We start from the raw sequence: 22,176 nt of genomic DNA on the forward strand, positions 1-22,176 counted from the left end.
CCAGAAGGGAGGATCTGGCTAATGGCTGTGGGGAGTTGAATGAGACCAAGGCTCATGTATTTTTCCTCAGTTGGTGGTGCTGTCTGGGAAAATCATGCAACGTTCAGGAGGTGTAGTCTTTCTGGAGAAAGTGTATCCCTGGGGGTGGGATTTGAGAGTTCAGAGCCTTGCCCCATTCCAGTTTCTCTCTCTCTCTCTCTCTCTCTCTCTCTCTCTCTCTCTCTCTCTCTCTCTCTGCCTCCTGCTTGTGCTTGAAAATGTGAGTTCTCTGTCTTCTCCTCTCTCTCTCTGTGTCTCTCTCTCCTCTCCTCTCTCCTCTCTCTCTCCTCTCCTCTCTCCTATCTCTCTGTCTCTCTCTGTGTGTCTCTCTCTCCTCTCCTCTCTCCTCTCTCTCTGTCTCTCTCCTCTCCTCTCTCTCTGTCTCTGTCTCTCTTTCTCTCTCTCCTCTCCTCTCTCCTCTCCTCTCTCTCTCTCCTCTCCTCTCTCTCTCTCTCTCTCTCTCTCTCTCTCTCTCTCTCTCTCTCTCTCTCTCTCTCTCTCTCTCTCTCTCTCTCTCTCTCTCTCTCGTTTGTGGTTGGATATGCCATCTCCCAGCTTCCCACTCCTGATAGCCTGCCTGATGTTTTGGGGCCTTGCACGATGGACTCTGCCTTGATTATGTTTTTATCACAGCAATAGAAAAGTAAGCACCACAATGGCTCTTTATTATTCAAAAAAAAGAAAAATAAAGTGTACCTTTCTTATAAATGTTTACCAATGTGTCAGAACAAGCTCTAATTTCTGGCAGTCCCCTAGGGAGAAAAGAGGGCCTCATCCTTCCGGCTCCATGATAGCTATTGAAACCATTAACGTGGGATCCCCTGACAGTGTCAGGAACGTGGAAGTGAAAGCTTCAGAAATCAATACGAGGTGAAAGCTGGATAGACGAAGGAAGCATGTTCTTGGCCAGGTGTTGAGCTGACATCTGCTCAAGGTGGTTAGCAGCATGCTTGGCACATCAAGTCCCATCAGGATGTGACGCACCCCCACGTAACCCAAGCTTTATAGGACCATCCACCATCTGGATAGTAGCACCACCTCATCCCACCACAGCGGGCTGCTTCTTACTAGTCTAGTGATACCCAGCTCTGCCCGGCACAATAAATATTAAGCAAGTGCTCGATACTCAGATAATTTGCAGAACTGATTGGCCAACTGAAAAGCCTGATTCCCCAACAGAAGAAAATGGAGTGCCTTGTGGAAAGGCTAAATGCACAGTTTAATTGGCAATTGTACATTAGGAGCCTATTGTAAAATGACCACAGTTGAAGGGGCGCACAGTCAGATGGCACAGTCAGGGAGACACATTTTCATTTTTGGTCATTAAGAAGTCAGGTCCTAGAACTGAAGTAAAGAAATGGGGCAGCCTCTGTTTGGATTTCTTTCTCAACAGAATGCCATTTTCTGCCTCCTACACACTACCTCCAGCTCAGAATTTAGAATGTATTAAATATGCAGACTTTAAAGATTCTTTCCTTGCTTAAATAATTCATTCAACCCTAACAGGTTGTTACATGCCAGAGACACAAGCACGCATACCATCACAGATATTTGGGGTATTTACCGTTTACGACAAAGCACGTAGAAACCTAACAAAGCCTAATAAAATTAATTTGGGCTGAGTAAGAGCATTTTACAACAGTAATTTTTTTTTAAACAAAGGCATTTGAGAAAGTGCCTGGCAGAAGTTAAGGTTATCAGGTTTCCTCCGATCAATGGGAACTAAACGAAAGGTCCCGCCTTTTGTTCCAAGCAGGACAGAGAAAGGGCTGGATGTCTTGGAGGTCATGAGGTCAGAGATGTATATAGTCCCTCAAAAGAATCGCTAGGCTTCAGAGGCCTGGCGTGCACTCCTGGCAAAGGTTGCCTTAGTTATGGGAAATATATGTCAAGTCAGAGTGACCTGAGTACCTGACCTTTGTCTTAGTTTGCTTTCCAGCTGCTGTGATAAAATACCCTGACAAAAGCAGCCTAGAAAGAGGTCACAAGGCTCACGATTCCAGGTGACAGTTCATCACAGATGGGATGTCAAGGCAGGACCTTGAAGCAGCTGGTCACATCACATCCACAGTTAAGAACCAAGAGCGTGAAGGCATGTGTGCTTAGTGCTCAGTTCACATCCTTGGCTTTATCCAGCCTAGAACCCCAAGCCTAGGAAATGGTGCTGCCCACAGTGGGCAGATCTTCCCACATCATTGACATCATCAAGATAATCCTCCACAGATACTCCCCCAGCAGACCAACCTGATCGAGATAATCCCACATTAGAAACTTCCCAGATGATTCTAGACTGGGTAATGGCCGGCAACTGAAATGAATGGTCAAGTCACACCGCGGTCTGTCTTTCTCTTTCCGGGTTGGAGCTACATCTAGAAAGGCTCTCCAAGGTGTCCATGCTAAGGCCATTTTGATTTGGAAAACTCTGCCTCAGGACTATGTCTCCCTGTGCCTTTCAATCCATCTAGTTATTCTGTGAGTTTAGGAGGTGGGTGTTGATTTCTGGGAGAAGATTAAACACTCCTTCACTGGGGGATGTAACTCCGTGGAGAGAGCTTCCCTCAAGTACATGCTCGAGGGCCTGGGTTTGATGGCCAAGCATTCCAAGCAAGAAGAAGTTAAAGAAGAAAAGCCTTCTACAGCTGATGGCCAAGGACACAGTGAGATAAGTGGGGCTCCGTTTCCAACCCTAAAACAGCCTCTTATGCAAGCTGAACCCATGCAAAGTGACATGGGTTATAATCATCTTTTCACTACAGTGAGTTCATAAAGGGCCTGTGCATAACTACTGCATACAACCAGGTCAGGAATCCAAGTATGCAGCTAGCATCATCATCATGCTGAAACAGTTGCCTTTGGGTCTAGGATAGGAGCATTAGGATGGCATTGCTTGGTCTTCCTTTGCCAAGGGAGGGGAGACATTCAAATGGCATTGACCCCAGACTAGTGATTGAAAACACTAGCAGATATCCACCAGACCCCGGTGGGCACTTCTCTGATGCAACAAGATTTCCAGGAAGGGAGTTCCAAATATGGGCTGTAGGATGCTGCCTGGAAGATTTCTCCAGCTTCAAACATTGACCTCTCTGTCTTGACTGAAAAAAATAAAAACATAACAAGAAATGATTGAGTCACCTATAAACCAAAATTAAGTAAGGAGCAGGTATTTGTTAGAAGAAAGGGATTCATTGTTAGGAACTGGTGTTAAGAAGCATCAATCCTAGAGGCTCCCCTCTTCCCTTACTAGGGGCAGATGTGTGTGGGCTCCCTAAGTCTGCTGTCCTTAAGTCTTCCAAAGCCCATCCTGTTACCTAGGACAGGTCCCTCAGGTAGACACAGTGGGCACCATGTCTTGAGGAACTTCAAGGATCTCCCTGAGCAAACCCACATTTCCAGTAACCTGCCATGGTACCCAACATTCTTCCCTGGAAGCCTGGGTTACAGAAGAGCTTGGCTGTGGGGCCAGACCACAGAATTGAGAGCAGTCGTCTCTTCTTAATACCTGGGTGGCTTATACCAAAATGTTGACCACAGTGCTGCTGCCTGCCTCCTGCTGGTGATAGAGGGTTTCATGGGCTAATACGGGTAAAGCACCTGAGCAGAGGCTGACATGCTGTGCAGAGCACTGGGATAAGGTTCATTATTTTACCTCAAGGCATTGCCTAGCAAGTAGAAGTCAGTAAAACCCAGATCACATGGAACAGTGTGACAGGTCACATCTTGGCCCCTTGACTAATCCAGAGTAAGTGACACAGGCATTTGGGGAGATTGAAGACTGGGTGGAGGGGGTTTCTGATCGCCAGAGGACCAGCCGATCCAAACAGATCCAATGACCTACATCATTTTATGTATGAGGAAACAGGCCCAGAGATCACAGGCTTGAGATTTAAACTATGGACCATACCTGGGTCCATCCGTATTCAGCCCAGTCCTCTGAGCTGTCACGGGCCAGTGAGCTTTGGAGATGCAGCACTGGGTCTCATCAATGTTCCTGTTGGTGCCTCCTGCTTGATGTAGGTTGTCTTGATAAAGCAGGATCCTGGGGGAGCCTGCTCCTCCTGTCTCTCAGAGTAGAGCCTGCCTCAGCACCCACTGGAATGGGGTTCGGCAGTATGCAGTCATGTGCCGGTGTGGGGTGGTTGGGAGTGGGGGTTCCGGGTCAGTGTGGGGTGGTTGGAGTGGGGGTTCCGGGTCAGTGTGGGGTGGTTGGAGTGGGGGTTCCGGGTCAGTGTGGGGTGGTTGGAGTGGGGGTTCCGGGTCAGTGTGGGGTGGTTGGAGTGGGGGTCAGTGTGGGGTGGTTGGAGTGGGGTGCCCTGTCAGACATGTTGTATGACACAGGGACACTCTGGTCTTCATGATAGAATAGTTGGCTTGTGAGGGCTTTTGCTGATTCTTCTGCAGGGCCCAAGTTCTCTTTTAGGCTCTGAGGCAGGTAACCCCAGGGTCTGATTTGGGGTTTCTCCACCTCTTAAGCGAAAGGAGGGTCTGGGCTGCTGACACCCTGTAGTCAGAGACAATGGCTCTCCCTGCTGGCCATGGCTACCTCGCACAGAACTTGTCTCTGCTTACTGGGGGGTAAGGCCAACTTACCTTGAGGTCTTTTATGTCAATATAAACTCACCCGATTTAAGAATTTACATAGAATTACTAGGAAGGGAGACTTTTCACTGAGCTCTTGTGCTGGGCTTGGCACATCTTAGTTCCTTCACAAGTGGGTCTGGGGCAGGTGTGTCATTCCGCCTGCCTCTACATAAGGAAACAAGGCAAACGGCCTGGATAACTTGCCTGTGCCACACGGCCAGCAGACAGGGACATCTAAGCACAAAATCACTGTTGCCTCAGCAACTGCCTTTTCCCCGTGAAGGAGGCTTCGGCTGAAGAGCGCGGTAATGTGCCTCATTGTATTCTTGTGGCCGCACACTCCAGAAGACGCTGATTTTCCAATTTTAGGACCATTTCCTTGACATTTTCATCCTCATAGTTTTCTACTTCTTATGCCTCAGAAGAAATACCAGATACATTGCTCAAATCATTGCACCATTCCTTAAGAAAATAAAGATGCCCAACCTGTAGGAATTCTGGGGAATGATAGAAAATGAGAAAGGTTTCAAGGGGCCCAAAGCAGGGGTTCCATTCTCTTTAAACAGCTGATACTGAGAATGTCAGCTTGTCCACCTCTGCCTCAACTGTCAAAGCACTTCTGGAAGAGAGCAGGTGACCACAGCACCTCAGGATCCCCTCATCCCAAGCACTGAGGCTTCTGATGCCATCCAGCTGAGGCCTGGGCATCGAAGGGATATGGAACCATCAGGGTGTTGAGCTGGCAGGTTCATCAAGCAGACCTGTTTCCTGAGCATTTATTGAACAGATAGAATAGAAATAAATGCTCTATTTATTGACTTATGGAAAATATGAATTATTGAGGGCCTATTATGTGCTTGCATATAAGTAGGAAGAAATCCTTGTCCTTGAAAATCCTGTCCAACTGGCACAGAATGCATAGCAGCTGCTATCATGCAAGGTGGTCAGTGTCATGACAAAGGGGCGAATTCAGGAGCCCAGAGCTGGGAGGCTCATGGGTCAGGTGCATGGTGTTGGGGAACCTCAGGCAGGAAACAATTCCGAGCTAATGTCCAAGACCAACTCCACCCCAGGACCAACTGCTAGGAGATGCAAGAGGCCACTCTATGAAGTTCACACAGGAAAGCACAGGGAGAGGCTATGTGGAGGGAACCAGGCCAAGGCCAAGCATCAGCACCCAGCACTCTCTGAGAGACCACAGGTAAGAAGAGAGAGCCTGGTCTGACCTCAAGACAGGTCCTGTTGGCGCCTCTGGGAACCTGACTCTAGACACGGGCATAGTGCATACCTATGATGTGGAAAAAGCCACCCTGCTAAGACTGCAGGGATGCAGGCCAGACTGGGGTAGAACCTTCTCCCTCCAGTGGGAACATTAGGGGAGCAAGCTGCAGGATGGCTCTGGATGGGTACTAACTTCCTCCTTCTCTGACAATTGAGCTGGGTCTCTAAGTGGCAGGTCTTAGCAAACGCAAAGTCCCTGAGAACAGGTGGTTGGAGACACTTGAACTCTGCATCTCAACTAATGAAAAACAGTCACTGTGATTGTAAATGATGACCGAGTCCTCAGATGCGATTAGAACTCTTAGCCCAATCCAAACACATGTTTAGGTACAAAATGATGGGGACTTTAAGACACAAGGCTGCCTGGAAATTCCACCCAGTGTATACACCCAAGAATTAAGCCAACATGGATTTTTCCCAGACTGCTGGGGAGGGAGAATCAGAGCGTGCTGTGGATACAGACTCCAAACCTTCTCTCTGTGCTGTGGGTTCCACGGTCCTTGAGGAGACTTGCTTAGTGCTCACATGCCCTGATGCTCACCTGGTGCTCCATCCGTCACAGCTACTCACTCAGGCATGACCTAAATGAAGGATGGGACGAACTGAACACATGCCGCTTTGGCGCACTGGGAAAAAGCCACCTCAGTTCAAATACCACTGTGTCCAGTGACTGGTGTGCTCAGCAAACTCTCCTCTTACTTGTAAACTGAGACTGAATCTGTATATATCCTGGTGCTGCTGTCTGACTTGATGATCTCTTCCCCGGTATACAGAAAGTTTCATGTGTGTCTACCCTGCCTGGGCCAGTAGCCTTAAAAGGGAGACACTGGTATCGAGCAGATATGGAGGTCCAAGGGGTGGGGAAGCTGGATGGCATGTAAATGGTTGTAGAAGTGTATGACACAGGACTGATGGCTGGAGGCATTCCCCTGGTCATTATGGAAGGAGCAGACTTGGCCTTGATAATGGCTAGAGAGACCAGCCTTCTTTATTTAACCTATAGCCTTGGCACTCAAAAGAATGTTCTATAGACTGTGGCCAGGCATCTATCCAGTCTTGGGAGGCACACCCTCCTCCCCACCAGGCAGGAGGGTCTGGAGAGATTCTCTAGTGAGATTCCCAGGCTGTTGATCTGCACCTTGCAGAGGACTGCTCTGCCTTCTGCCTGTCTCTGGTCACTGAGCTCACTGACTTGAGTGTCCGCAGTGTGGAGAGGCATAAGACCTTTGCAGGTAGTTCTCTGAACATGAAGCTAAATTTGTCATCCATCCAGCAAAACAGTCACCTGGTCTGTGTCAGGGACCTTTGGCTCTTTAGAGGTAACCAGGGGAGCAGTGCTGGGCCAAGTCCACAGTTGTATTTCCTGGGCCTCCTGTGCCCTCGCTCTGCCCTAAACCACAAGTTTAAGGTTCTGGAAGGACAGGCCTCAGCCAATGTCTCCCTGAGGAGAAGCCCAAGTACCCTGGATCAGTGGGAGCCAGCAAGTCCCCAGCCAACTCAGAGAAGGAGAATGCAGACACTCTAGAAATAGGGATAGGGAAGGCCTCTTGGGGTGTCCTGCCCAGACAGCCCTATCTAGCCACAGCTTTGGACTCTTTCTGTGTAGTGCCCAGGGATCCCATCTGGAAAAGCAATGGGCTCAACTTTGAGGATCCGGAAAGGTGGGGCATAGGAGGAAGGAAGGACTGGAGTCCCCAGAGTGTTGCTCATTGGCCAGAGGACTAGATAGGATTCCTGTCCTGAAGGTCCCTGATTCCTCTTGGCCAGGGGACTAGACAGGATGGTGGAGCTCACAGCTTCCATTTGGAATGGATAAAATCGAGCAGTCCATGAAGAAGCTCTTACAAGTTTTTGTAGAGCTTCTTTAAGAGGGTGATGGGACAGAACGTGTTCAAAGGTTTGTGCTCCAGGGCCAAAGGCAGAGTTTCTCCTTCCTGTTGCCTAGAGAAAGCTACTGAGTCCCCAGAGAAAATGGATCATCCTTGGGTAGGATAATTGTATACTTTATGCCCACATGCATACGAAATGGATAGGGCAGGACAGAAACTTTAAGGTACTAAGTGTTTCACCAACTTACAGATATTATCTCCGCAGTGTTGCTGTGAAGCGCGGACACTTCCAGTTTGCTTCTTGTTGCTGTGATAAACCACTCAGACCAAAACCAACTTGGGGAGGAAAGGGTTTGGTCAGCTTGTAACTCACAGTCCATCCTCCAGGGAAGCTAAGGCAGGAACTCAGGGCAGGAACCTGGAGACAGGAGCTGAAGCACAGACCATGGAGGAACACTGCTTACTGGCTTGCTCCCCTGGCCTGTGCCTAGTCTAATTTCTTATGCAACCCAGTACCACCTGCCCAGGGGTGGTTAACAGTGGGCTGTCAACAATCAAGAAAATGCCTCACAGATATGCCCACAGGCAAATTCCCCAATTGAGGTTCCTTCTTCCCAAGTTGACAATGAAGCTCCCTAGCATAGACAGTATGATTCGGGACATAAATATTATGATTATCCCTAATTATTTAAGAGCTAGGGTCTCTCTCTGTCTCTGTCTCTTTCTGTCTCTCTCTCCCTGTGTTATGTGTGTTCAGGTGTGTGCATGTTCACATGTGTGCAGGTGCTCATGTGATGCATGTGTGCAGAGGCCAGATGTCAACCTTGGCTGTTGTTTCTTAAGGACCATCAACTTTGTTTTATGAACAAGAGCCTCTCATTGGCCTGAGGCTCACTGACTCAGCGAGGCTGGCTGGCCAGTGATTCCAAGGGACCCTACTGCCTCTGCTCCCTAGGGCCAAATTTATAAAAGCATGCCACCAAGCCGGGCATTCTGTACATGGGTTCTGGGAATCAAATGCAAGTTCTCAAGGTTTCAAGACAAGTACTTTACTGACCCCCCTGATCCCCACCCTACAAAATGTGCTTACAAAATTATATTTTTCTAATTAATGAGTGGTAAAATAAAAGCTGATAAACTCTAAAGAGAAGTCTTCCAAAGAAGACTTTACCCATTATGCCCCCCCCCCCCATTGAGTATCAGGTCCAAAGAAGATGGTTACGGAGGAGAAAGACATGTAACTCCAAGCCTTGCATGAGGCTGGGCCCTTACTCAGCAGAGCAGTTCCTTGTAGAGATGCCAATCAACTTCATCCAGTTCCTGATGTTCCTCTGAGGGTAGACAGCTAAAGAGCAGCCCAGTGACCTCAGAGGAAGAAGAAAGTCCTGGGCCCTGGGTCCTGCATATGCACATGGTTGGTCTGCATGGGGATGGAGTGACAGAAAACAGACACAGGCACAAGCGAGCTCACAGCCTCGCTCTGCTGCAGCCCACTAGGCGCGGGTCTCTATTTCTCTCTGCATCCCGAATTAATATTTTTTAAAGAAGCCAAATAAATCAAGGGTGGAGGTAAAGTGCCTCACATCTAAACATCTACTCAGCATGCACTCTGTGGGATCAACAGTCCACTTGCTGAGATGGGTTTGGTGCTGTGTTAGTTAGAAGGAGTGCCGGGTCCTGGGGCAGACAGCCACCTGCCTGTCAAAGAGAGGTCAGTGGGACCGACCTCTCAGTCCCACTCTGGGTGCCCTCTCTACCAAGTCTTACAATAAGTACTGTTACCTTACATTGCTTAAACTTACACATTGCCTTCAGAGACAGCAGCTTTATCCTTCAAGGTAACTGAAATATCAGATTGATATTAAATCAAATTATTCTGTCAGTTCATCAGTTTTCTTGGGGATGGAGTACTCTGTGTACATACTCACCTTTAGGTGGCCTAATGCTTGGGAAAGTGAATTATTCATGGGCTTTCTTTTGGTTGCAAGAAACCTTTATACAGCTTTTGTTTCCTAATGTACTTGATAAGCTCCTGCATAAGATCACATTATGCGTTTATGGCTGGCAGTAAAGTAAATTTTAAATGATATAGTCTGCAGTTTTGCACTAAGAGAGGGTGGGCCGTGATTCATCACTGTCTCTGTCTTCCTGTTTACATGCGGGTGTATAATTCATGCTCAGAAGCCGCAGTTCAACTCATCTAGAAGGACTCCACACTTGCCACAGAATTCCGCTGCCAGTCCAGAATTCTAAATCACATTTCCATCAAACAGCAGGGCTAAAAATACAAGCATATGTTCTTCAAATATATGGCTCCATCTCTGGCTCCCAGCAGATGAGGCAAATTCAAGAATTATCCAAAGAGCAAGCACTGGGGTATGTTTCCATTCTTTCAGTACACATGGTGTATATGTGTTTGTGTGTATGTGTATGTTTTTTGGGGGGGGGCACATATATGTAAGTACATGTGCCTGTAAGGCCCAAGCTTGATGTCTGAATCAGCCTTGATACTCTTTTACCTTGATCAGTGAGGCAGGGTCTCTGGAACAAGCCCCAGGTTCACTAATATGTCTGGGCTCACTAGCCAGCTTGCTCTGGGGAACTCCTGCCTCTGCTCTTGAGGCGGGAATTACAGCAGGCCACCCAGCGTTTGACATGGATTCTGGTGATCAAACTCCCGTCCTCATACCTGCAAAGCCCTTTAACCACTGAGCAGCCTCTCTATCTCCTGTAACATTAGAATTCAATGAACCACTTATTTGACCTAAGGGCACCTGCAATTTGCATCTCAACACATGGCAAGATGCACATGTATCCACATTTCTTAAAATAACGGATACAGGGAATGCTAAATTCAGAAGAGGCTTTACCAGGTTAAGTTTTAATAATTCCAAAGTTTTCCTTTATAAATGGTATTCCTCCATGCAGATTTGACAGATAAGACAGATTTGATCGAGGGAAACAATGAAAGGGCTTGCTGAAATTCTGCTCGGTGCAATGTGAAACTGTATTAGTTACCTTGATACAGGAGGAGGGGTCTTTGGGCTCATGATGTGAAGGGAGACAGTGCGACATGGTGTAAGACTGTAAGACGGAAGACCCTGCTGAGGGTTTGTCAGCAGAGTGTGAGGAGGCTGGTCACGTTGCATCCACAGACAAGAAACAGACCTGCAGGAAGGCAGTGCCAGCCCTCCCCCGGTCTCTTTTGATGCCGCCCATGGGATGGTATTGCCCACACTCAGGCTGTATCTTCCTCCGCAGCTAAACCTCTGAAAATACTCTCACAGGCATGCCCAGAGATGTGTCTCCTAGCTGATACTAAGTCCAGTCATGTCGGTAGTAGGCATTAGGCGTGTTCCGTCCCTGTGTCCCGTCCCCATGCCCCCCCCCCCAATCAGCCACCTCCTTGACCTTCAGGAGATGAGGTCTCTTAGTGAGAATGAAACAGCTCCATCCTGTCACAGTCCTAATCACTAAACAAAGATAAAACCCCACTATCAACTTACCTGCTCAGCGGGAGTTTAACTGAAACACTCTGGGGGTTTTTCATCGAACATGCATGACCTTGACGCCCTGTCCCATGATGCTGTTTACTTTGATTATGGACCAAGTCTCGTTCACCTTGAACATGAGCTTGAAGGAGCTGGCCCATTTGAGAGCTCTGTGTAGCCTTACAGCCCCTTCCTACACTCTGATGACTTTTTATGCCTTCTTTTAAAGCGAGGGCTGCCTAATCATTTTGTCAGTCTTTAACTCTGCCAGGAATTGTTAGGACTTCCTGGGTCTCACTGAACGTGCTGCTTGATCTGTAGCTTCCAAACTCCTACCCATGGCTTCCGACTGTCAGGATTCAAAAACTAGGGTCCAAAAACCTAGACTTCTATGATTGTCCCAGTCTATAGTCTCTCCAAAATTCATAGATTGCAACTTAACCCTAACGTGGTAGTATTGAGAGGGGGCCTTTGGGAAGTGGCTGTCTAACCCTTCCACTGTTGTGATAAAATACCCTGAGGAAACACGGCAACGTGGAGGAGAAAGTGTTTATTTGGCCCAGGATTCCAAGCCGCCTGTCCTTCCTGGCACGGAAGGGCAGGGCAGCAGGTGGGGGAGCCTGGTGGGAGGGCTGAGAGGCTGGCTGGCCACACTGCAGACACAGGAAGCAGAGAAGAAACAGGAAGTGGGCTGAGCTATAATGCCTCAGGCCCTCCTCCAGTGACCTACTTCCTCCAGTGACCTACTTCCTCCAGTGACCTACTTCCTCCGGTGATGCTCCACTGCGTGAAGGTCCCCAAACCTTCCCAAATAGTCCACCAGTGGGGACCATGTTCAAACATGTGAGCCAGTGAAGGACATTTCACATTCAAATGACAACAGTCATGAAATGTCTGCCCTCATCAATGGAACTGGTGCCTTTTCAAGTGGACCCAGAGAGCTGCCCTGGGCCGTCCTGTCCCCCCATCCTCCACTGTGTGAAGACAGCAGAAAACTCCAGCTAAGTAGACAGTGTCTGCCCTCATCAATGGAACTGGTGTCTTTTCAAGTGGACCCAGAGAGCTGCCCTGGGCCGTCCTGTCCCCCCCATCCTCCACTGTGTGAAGACAGCAGAAAACTCCAGCTAAGTAGACAGAAGCTGTCTGCAGACCCGTCAGCACCTTGATCCCCCCGTCCAGCCTCCAGAACAGCGAAAACAAATATTCCTGTTTGTGCTAAGTCTTCCAGTCTCAGGTGTTTTGGTACAGCTCTTCAGAGATCCCGGCGGGCTCCTCTCTTCCTTGTCTCATGCCTGGTGCTAAACGTGTGATTGATTGATACACAGGGTTTCCTTAGCTGTGTGGAGGGGTCTGCAACTGAACAGAGTTGGAGGTGCTTTGGACCCGGGTGCTAGGCCTGTGAACAGAGTCTCTGCTGGTCTTCATCTGCATAAGATGCAATAGCAAAACACTTGAGACTGGACAGAGAACATGAATTTATCCCTCAGGTTCTGCAGGTGGGAAGTGCAGCCTCCAGGCATTGGCTGGTCTGTGTTCCAAAGTGGCCCCAGCTGCTGCAGTGGGGAGGGGTGGACCACTGTGTTCTCACTGGACTGACAGGTGCAGGGCAGGAGAGGGGGCAAGCGGGCACCCTCCAGCACTTCCATGTTACCAGGCACGTTTTAAAGGTCTCATTCCTTTTTAAAAAATTGTATGTATATGGACATTATGTGTCCATGTATGTAAGTGCACTTGTGTGTGCAATGCTCTCAGAGGTAAAAAGAGGGCATCAGATCCCCTGGAACTGGAGCTATAAACAGTTGCTGGCCACCATGTGGGTGCTGGGAACTGAACCCTGTCCTCTACAAGAGCTGTCGGTGCTCTTCACCACTGAGCCAGCTCTCCAGCCCCGAGGCCTCACCTCTTAATGCCATCACACTGGTGATTAATTTTCGCCAGGGATTTGGGGAAGGAGTCGGAGGTGCTGACATGGGCGCCTCCTCCACCCAGCCCCACTTTTTTCCGTTATTACTTTATGTGAGCACAGACTGTTCAGTGATCTTTCCAGTCCTATGACTCGGTGGCTTCTTTTTATATAATAAATCATAAGGAGGTGGCACAGTATTGAAATTTTTATTAAAATGCTTCTGATAATGACTTCATCGCTCTCTGAGGCTCCCGGGTCTTCCCACATCCAGGGAAGCCAGGACCCAGCCCTTCCAACTCCCTCCGACTCCGCACATCCCTTTACAGACAAGCTGCAGATGAAGAAAAAGAGAAATTAAGAGTAAAACCAGAAAGCAGGTCTTCCAAAGCTATACATTTTCAGGAATTTCTCCACAAGGAGAACACATTCCCTGCAGCTTTTACAGCTACCTCTTGGGCACTGCCTCACAAGGCTTTGCATCCTTGTTGATAGGGATTGAGAGGTGGGGTTAAAAATGAAGTGCACTTGACAGAGAGTCTCTGATGGCCTGGTTGGAGGAGGAGTGACACCAGCCTGGCAGGTCTTGGGAAGCTTTTCTGGAGGTGGTTGTTATGTTTATCCCTCACCCGGTGTCCCGTCCCCTTCCATAAATCCCATTGTATTGATTACTTTTCTTACTACTGTGACAAAACATTTGATCCTTAAGGAAGGAAGGGCTTATCTGAGCTCACGGTTTGGGGATACAGACTACATGTCAGGAAGGCAGAGCATGAGGCAGCTGGTCCCATCGCATCCCCAGTCAGGAAGCAGAAAGCTGGGTGCTGGTACTCAGCTCACTTTCTCCTTTGTATTCAGCCCAATACTCCAGCCCGAGGGGTGGTGCTGCCCACAAGAGGGGGTGAGTCTTCCTATCCAACCTAGTCTTATAATTCCTTCACACCATCTGTCTTCTAGGTGATTCTGGATTCTGTCAGATTGACAGTCACACCTGTGCTAGATAATTATATTCAAAATAATCCTTGAAAAAGTTGAAAGTTGGGTGATAGGGCCCACATTGAAAAATATTTAGATAGATTCGATTGCCCCAAGAAGAGAGCCTGTCTCCACTCCTGAAGGCATTTGACATATTTGCATGTGCAAAGTTGGTTCTGATCCCATGACAAATTGTGTCATCTGTACAGATATGACCAAGGACAAGCAAGCACTGTGGTACAACCTGCTGGCTGCAGATGATAATCACACAGGGTCACTACCCATTTATTTTTATTATTATTATTTAATTACTATGACTTTCTTCACACGTCTGCAATTCTTTCTTGGGAATCCACTAGGCACCTGGCTGGCATGAAGCCCTAGGTTTTATCCCCAGCACGTCCTAGAAGAGATTGATGTACATGTAGATACACCCTCCCCACACAACTTTGCTTTGTGTAGTTTCCTGAAAAGAGTAAAAACAGAGGTACCGCATGAGCCAGCCGTCCCACTCCTGGGTCTGTATAGAATCGGAAGGGATGGATCAGGACGTCTGACAAGCAGTCACATTCTGTATTCATTCACACTGTTCCACTACTCACAATCGCCCAGACACAACCCCCCCCCCAAAAAGCATTCCTGTCCCTTGGCCCCTCCTCCTGTGCCCTCAACAGATGACTCAATGAGGAAATTCATGAATGCCATGGAGTACTATTCAGCCTTTAAAAAGAAGGAAAACCCCACCCTGTGCTGCGCTATACCATAGGTGGAGGTTGTGCTGAGTGGGGTGGCCCAGGCACAGAGGTGAGAGCTGCAAGGCTCTGCATACTTAAGCATCAAACTATTCCAACTCAGGAGAGGAGGGTGGGATGGCAGCTGCCAGGGTCTGGGGTGGGGAAGGAGGACTTGCTTGTGCAGCAGGCTTCAGATTTGAGAGCTGGCGGCAGGCTGAGTATATGTGCTGGGAGGGTGCCGCCCTTATCTCCACACCTCAGTAAAGTAGAGTAAAGCTCTGGGGCAGAGACTCCAGGTGAGTCCTCCCCCCACATCCTTCAGCTCCTCCTCCCATCCCTTAGCCCTTTCTCTGGTCTCTTAGCCCCTCCTTCCTTCACTTAACCTCTCCCGGGTCTGTCCCTGGCCCAGCTCCCGTCCCTGGCCCCTCCTCCTGTCCCTGGCCCCTCCTCCTGTCCCTGGCCCCTCCTCCCAGTCCCTGGCCCCTCCTCCCAGTCCCTGGCCCCTCCTCCTGTCCCTGGCCCCTCCTCCTGTCCCTGGCCCCTCTTAGCCCCTCCTTCCTTTACTTAACCTTTCCTTCTTTCCTCCCCCGCCCCACTTCCCCGGTTGGTCCTCTTGTCTCCTCTGTACCTTCTGCACCATGCTAGCTGTGGCTCACACAGGATTCAGGGCAGGTGAAGTCCCCCAGGCAGGATGTCCTGAAGGCTGTGTGAGCACCACAGTACCCTGGGTTCTGTGAATAGATATGGAGGTGGCCCCTCCTCCTGTCCCTGGCCCCTCCTCCTGTCCCTGGCCCCTCCTCCCAGTCCCTGGCCCCTCCTCCCTGTCCCTGGCCCCTCCTCCTGTCCCTGGCCCCTCCTCCCTCCTGTCCTGTCTCTTAGCCCCTCCTTCCTTTACTTAACCTTTCCTTCTTTCCTCCCCCGCCCCACTTCCCAGGTTGGTCCTCTTGTCTCCTCTGTACCTTCTGCACCATGCTAGCTGTCGCTCACACAGGATTCAGGGCAGGTGAGGTCCCCCAGGCAGGATGTCCTGAAGGCTGTGTGAGCACCACAGTACCCTGGGTTCTGTGAATAGATATGGAGGACCCCTGTGACTGGCCTGGACTACCAGGCCAGGCCATGAGACCCCAGGGCAGCTTAGAACTGCCTTTGATCCCAGGTCTCTTTGCTTCCAATACCCACAGCTGCAATTTATTTAACCTACTTAGAAATTGCAGGAGGAAAATGAGTGGATGCAAAATCAATAGTGATGAACCATCTCCCGTTCAGAATTATTCTGAGGGATTCTTTTTCCTTGCCCCACTAGGAACAGCAGATTTAAAAGCTCTCATTACAAATGCTGCAGTCCCAGCCTAATACAACTAATAATCCAATGGGGTCCTCAGATCAATAATTCTCAAATTGGTTTTTGGAGCCCAGTAATTCCCAGAGCACACTTCAGGCTGGCTTGGATGCTTCATTTTGTAGACAGTCAGGAGTGACTTCTGCTCGATGAAGAAACAGAATTGGAGGGGCTGGAGAGATGGGCCAGTGGTTAGGAGCACTGGATACAGTTGCAGAAGCCCTGGGTCCCGTTCCCAGCACCCACATTGAGTGGCTCACAACCACCTGCCACTCCCAACACCCTCTTCTATGGAGAGGCCCCTGACCAATCATCAGGTCTCAACTTAGTGTCTTTCCTTGGTGCCTTAAGCTACTTGACACTAGGTTAGTTAATTTCATCGTTTACAATTTATTTAATATCCAATAACAGACCTGCATTTGATTGGCAGTGAGCAGTGAAGTAGTCAGCAACAACTTTGTTCCAAATAAGTCATTTTTTTGCTGGCTTCTTTTCATTTTTATTTATTCTTCCAAGTTCCACATATATATGCAGTGCACCTTGATCATGTCTACCCCTCGCTTCCCTCCTTCAACCCCACCAGGATCCCTCTCACATCTCTCTCCCAACTTCATGCCCTGCTTCTATTATTTTTGTACTTATCTATCTTAACCTATGAGTCCAGTTAGCATTGCCCATATGCACATGGGCACGGGATCATCCTCTGGGCACGGGAACCCACCAGTGGCCACACTGCTAACGATAACTGACTCCCTCCCTAGGAGCCTTCAACTGCCAGTAGCTCCTGAGCAAGGGGTAGGGGCTCAGGAGCCCATCCCACCACACTGGAATTCGTAGTTGGCATGATCTTGTGTAGGCATGATCTTGTGTAGGTCACTGTAGCTGCTGTGAGCTCGTGTGTGCAGTAGGCATGCCATGTCTGGAGGACAGCAGTTCACAGCACCCCTCCTCTTCTACATCCTGCACCAAGCAGGGACCCCACTGTCCCCCAGGACCTGCACTGCTTTGATGATTAAGCATCAGAGATTCCTTTCTGACATAGATGGTTCCAGAAAACAGACAACTGGTGATCTGAAAGGAAGGTGGAGCCTGGGACCCAGGTGCCTTTGTTTCCCTCTGCCTGTCCCTTCATGCAGTGAGACCCTCGGGATACTGTACCCAGTTCACAAGTGCAGGGGCACAGGAAGGCTGGAACCAGCATTTAATGTGATTTTAGTGATAATACATTTAAATACTACTCTGTCTTTTCGATCCTTGTCTTAGGCTGATACAGCGAGGAGAGGAAATATTTCAGGATTAAGAACTGGAGGTTGTAAGGAAACCTGAGTCCCTGTTGGTCCTGTCCCTCTGCCACCCTGCCCTGACCCCACCACATTCTCCACATCATAGGTGAGGGTGCCTTGCTGTTCCAAGACACAAACAGTCCCATGGGGAAGCAAGAGAAACAGATATGGTCCTCTGCCTTCCCCAGAAGCAGGAATAGGCTTGCTCTGTAAAGACACCCACCAGGATGCTGTGCTTACTTGCTTCTTACCCAGGAGCAGGTTGGTAATGTTTCTGCTCAGATGCCAGGACACTGAAGCTGGAGGTGTCTCCTCACCTTCTCTTTCCCCCTGGCTGTGACTCTCTCATCCTGAAAGAGATAGCATAATCCCTACTAGACCTGGGCCTCAGGATCCAACCACCCCACCGTGGAGGGGGTGAAGGGGCTGGGGGGCTCACACTGGTGAGGGACTGCCCAGCCTCCCGCTCTGAGGTGGGTGGAGAGACCCAGGACAGCAACTGCTCTCTGAGCCTCTAACGTTCCCTGCTCAGTCCCAGGTGCCTCGCCAACCTCCTCTCTGGAAGTCAGTTATGTGTTGTATAAAAAGGGCATGTCATGAGGCTGGAGAGATGGCTCAGTGGTTAAGAGTACTGGCTCTTGCAGAAGACTTGGTTCAGTTCCCAGAACCCACGTGGTGGCTATCAACCATTCATAACTGCAGTTCCAGAAGATTCGACACCTTCTTCTGACCTCTACAGGCATTGCATGACACAGGTGCACTTACATACATGTAGACAGTATACTCATACACATAAGAAATAAAAATAGTAAATAAAATATTAAATAAAGAAAAGGGCATGTCAGAGCCCTGGATTCCTGTCTTGTTTTTATTCAAGATCACCTGCTGAGACAGACTGGAGAGCCAGGCTCTGTATACACTACGGTCCATCTCATAAGGAGCTAGGCTCTGTACCACCCACAGACCGTTTCATAAACAGCAGAACCAAACAGATGTGCTCACCACACAAAACAATCCACACAACTGAGTGTGCATAAGATGATGTGTGTCCTGCCATTACTGTAATGGAGACAGTACTATGTTGCCCATTCGATTCAGAGTATAATTTCTGGAAGTTCTGACCTCTATAAAGCACCTTGGGAGTCAGGCTGTTGCGGCTCATCTCAGATTCTTCTTCCATACTGTTCTGTCTATTGCTTTCTGCTGTGCTTTGAACTTGGAGAACTGTGGGGCCCCCAGGTTTCCCACATGGTCTCCTCTGGATAGGGTGATACATAGTCTTTGAGGTTTTGGCGCAGGTCACAGGTGATTCTGGGAGCTGCACCTCTAGCTTGGACAGAGGTGGCCATTGTGGCCTGAGCTGTGTCGCTTCCCTTCTCTGACACGGTCAAGGACACTTTGCCGTGGGAGAGGAGGAAGGCCTGCCAAGCCTCCTGGTTCAGGACACTTGTCTGGAGAGTCCCTAAGGTGATATGTGTCCCTTGCAGGACATCAATCTGGAAACTATAGTCACAATGGGCTCCTAGGGATGGCTGGGCTGGGGGCCGCTGTGAGTGAAATAGCTCGAACAGGAGGAATCAGCAACACAAACATGCGTGAGCACAGAACAGTGGCTCCAGCACCAGGATGCTGCGTGGCTTCCCCTAGGAAATTACAGCAAATAACGCTCAAGTCAGGCAGGAGGGCGGCGTCCCGGAGCTGGGGACAAGGCGGCGTGAGCTGAGGGCTAAGGGCTGCGGCCCTGGATTCTGTCAGACCAGGGACCCCACAGTGGGGAGAAGCAGCTCTGAACCATCCTTGTTCACAGCCACTGGCTGCTCACATGCTTCCAGCAACACCGCGGTGGTTTCCGAACCTTCTGGGCAGTCATACTTTATGACACACTCCCCGGGTCATGGTGGAGATGGCCCTGACTCACTTGTGTGCTCACTCTGAGGAGTAGGAAAGGTAGCAACAGAGATCCCAGAGGGATCTGTCACTGTGACTGCCCGAGCCCCATCATGATGGGACCCCCAGCCCACTGGACATGTGACTTGGGCTCCATTCATGCATCTCAGGATGCCGAAACAGACATCTAGACTGGGAAGGAACCACATCAGAATAGGACAGGAGTCTGGCCTAGAAAGCCAGAGGTGAGATGTGTGGTGTCAGGTACCAGAGCAAACCATGCTCTCAACAGACAGAGAGCTCTTCCGTCGCCAGGGCACTGGTCCACCCAAAGTGGTCTCAAGAATTCCCAGTTAGGGTCACTGGCTCAGAACAGGGCTAGGAACAGACTAGAGAGTAGGCATACGTGGAGGTGTTGGCAAGTAGATGTCTCCAAAGATTATGTAGTAACAGCAAGGTCTCAGACCCCTGCTGACCCCCATCCCTGAAATGCAGCGAACACCTGAGGGGGTAGTAGCCAGACCACACAGCATCAGGAGTAAGAGATGCCCCACCCTAGCCCCATCGGAGCCCACCTCCTATGAGGATGTCAGTTACTGCTGAAGACAGTTTGGAGAAGAAATGTTCCCATTAAAGATGTATTGTCAGGACTGGAGAGATGACCCAGCAGTTAAGAGCACTGGCTGCTCTTGCAGAGGACCCTGGTATGGTTCCAGCTCCCGCATGGTGGCTTACAACCATTTGTAATGCCAGTTCCTGGGGATCCAATGCACTCTTCTGACCTCTATGGGCATTGCATGACATGGGTGCACTTATACACATGCAAGCAATACAATCCCACACATGAAATACAAATAATAAATAAAATATTTTTTAAATTGCCTGTAAAAAATAAAGATATATTGTCTATTAGCCCTTTGCAGCAGGTGTCCTGTTAATAGGGTCTTTAAGGACTGGGAGAGGGCCCAGTGGGTAAGACTTGCCCTGCCAACACCAGGGTCTGAGTGTGGATTCCCAGAACCCACATAAAGCCAAACTCATTGGTGCGCATCTGGAATCCCAGTGTGTCTATGACAAGCCAGGGGATGGGGGTAGAGCCGGAACCTCTGGACACTCCTGGGCCAGCTGGCCAGGTGTACGCAGCAGCCAGCAGCAAGACCCTGAAGGCAAGGACAGACGCCCCTGATTATCCTCTGACCTCCCTTCACATGCCACTAAATGTATGTGCGTCTCTCTCTCTCTCTCTCTCTCTCTCTCTCTCACACACACACACACACACACACACACACACACACGTGCCCAGGCCTTTACCCACCTTCGCACACCACAGCTGCACAGCCCACATGTCTTCCCTTCTCTAGCTACATCTCTGCCCATAGCACGATGCTTCAAGTGCAGGCAAGGCAGGCAGAAGTCTCCAGAAAACAGCTGAGCTGAATGACAGCCAGGCAGAAGGACTGCTGTGGAAATAGAGTGGGAGACTGAAGAGAAGCGGGAACCCAAGCTCTGACGTCTCAAGAGGCTCTCAAGTGCCTCTCGCTATTTATGTTACAGATGACCAGCTTTGCTGCTGGTGACAAAAATAAGTCACTGCCAGTTGCTGTGATTGGAAGAGAGAAACGTGGTTAAAATTATCTCACTTAGAAGATCAAAAAGGAGGCAGGAAGGAGTGGGAGGCTGCGGAGCCAAAGTTCTGACCAGCTGTAAACAGGAGCTGCTGAGAAGACCCCAATTCAGAGACTATTCTTTGAGAAAAACCATGAACAGAGAGGGGAGGAGGGAGGGAAAGGAAGGGAAGGAGGGAGAGAGAGAGGGAGAGAGAGAGGGAGGGAGGGGGAGAGGGAGTGGATTTACAAATAACAACATAATACTCCCCCCAACACCATAACTGAGAAGCACAGCTTCAGGGTTGTGGAGGGAGGGAGGGAGGCCTGAGATGGCAGGAAAAGGCGGGAAGGCTCCGGAAGGAAGTCAGTGAACATAGCAAACCCACAGCTGGATGGAATCTACCTGCCACCGTGTACCCGGAATGTCACTGCACAGCTGGGAGCAGCAGACGTCAGCACCAAATTGAAGACAGAGGCGGCAGAATCTGTACCTGCTGGGGGTGCCCTGCAGGGTGCTGTGCAGTGGCCACAGTACAGTCACAGCAACTGGAGGGGACTGGCACCTTCCAAGCAGAAGCAGGCGGGTGGGGTCAGTGTGGAGTATCTGGAGGTCAGAGCAGGAACCAATTCCTGTGGAAGCTGGTGTTCACTACTCACTAGATGAAATGTAATTCAGATGAACAGTGCATACCAAACCCTGTCCTAGTTAGCTTTAACCATCACTTGACACAGTCCACAATCACCTGCAAAGGAAGTGACAGATTGCCTAGATCAGACTGACCTGTGGGCATGTCTGTGAGGGATTGCATTGATTGCCGATTGATGTAGGAGGATCCAGTGCACTGTGGGCAGTGCCATTCCCCAGGCGGGTGGGTCTGGGCTGTCTAAGGAAGCTTGTAAGCAGGAGCCTGCAAATGAGCCAGAAAACAGTGCCCCTCCCTGGTTTCTGCTTCCAGCCCCTGCTTGAGTTCTGGCCGACGTCCCTCAATGACTGACAGCGATCTGTAAGCTGAAATAAACCCTCTGCTAAGGTGCTTTTAGTTAGAGCGTTTTATCACAGCAGCAGAAGAAAACTTAAACATGCCTTTGGTGCGTTCAGGATGAAAGTCTTCACGATAAAATATTTTAAATGGCGACATAGAATAACATAGTCACAAAGATGTTATTTTCATTGTACTGTGAATATTGAACTTGTTGCATTTTTTTTTGTAAAAGTTTTGAAGTGGAATC

The 22,176-nt window shown here is 49.5% G+C and overlaps 1 protein-coding gene and 1 long non-coding RNA gene across 2 annotated transcripts in view; one reads left to right on the forward strand and one right to left on the reverse strand.

Annotated features, from left to right (window-relative positions):
- Dpp6 (dipeptidyl peptidase like 6) overlaps window positions 1–22,176 on the forward strand; it is a gene marked incomplete in the record, with an annotated part of 754,370 nt that overhangs the window by 138,067 nt on the left and 594,127 nt on the right.
- Window positions 13,348–20,838, reverse strand: LOC103745332. The gene is made up of 3 exons (XR_607749.1): window positions 20,655–20,838; window positions 17,704–17,802; window positions 13,348–13,455 (listed from the first exon to the last, which is right to left on the reverse strand). It is a non-coding gene; the product is annotated as an uncharacterized LOC103745332 (long non-coding RNA).

This window comes from Nannospalax galili, unplaced genomic scaffold, assembly GCF_000622305.1.
Source record: "Nannospalax galili isolate Female #2095 unplaced genomic scaffold, S.galili_v1.0 scaffold302, whole genome shotgun sequence".
Lineage (NCBI taxonomy): Eukaryota > Metazoa > Chordata > Mammalia > Rodentia > Spalacidae > Nannospalax > Nannospalax galili.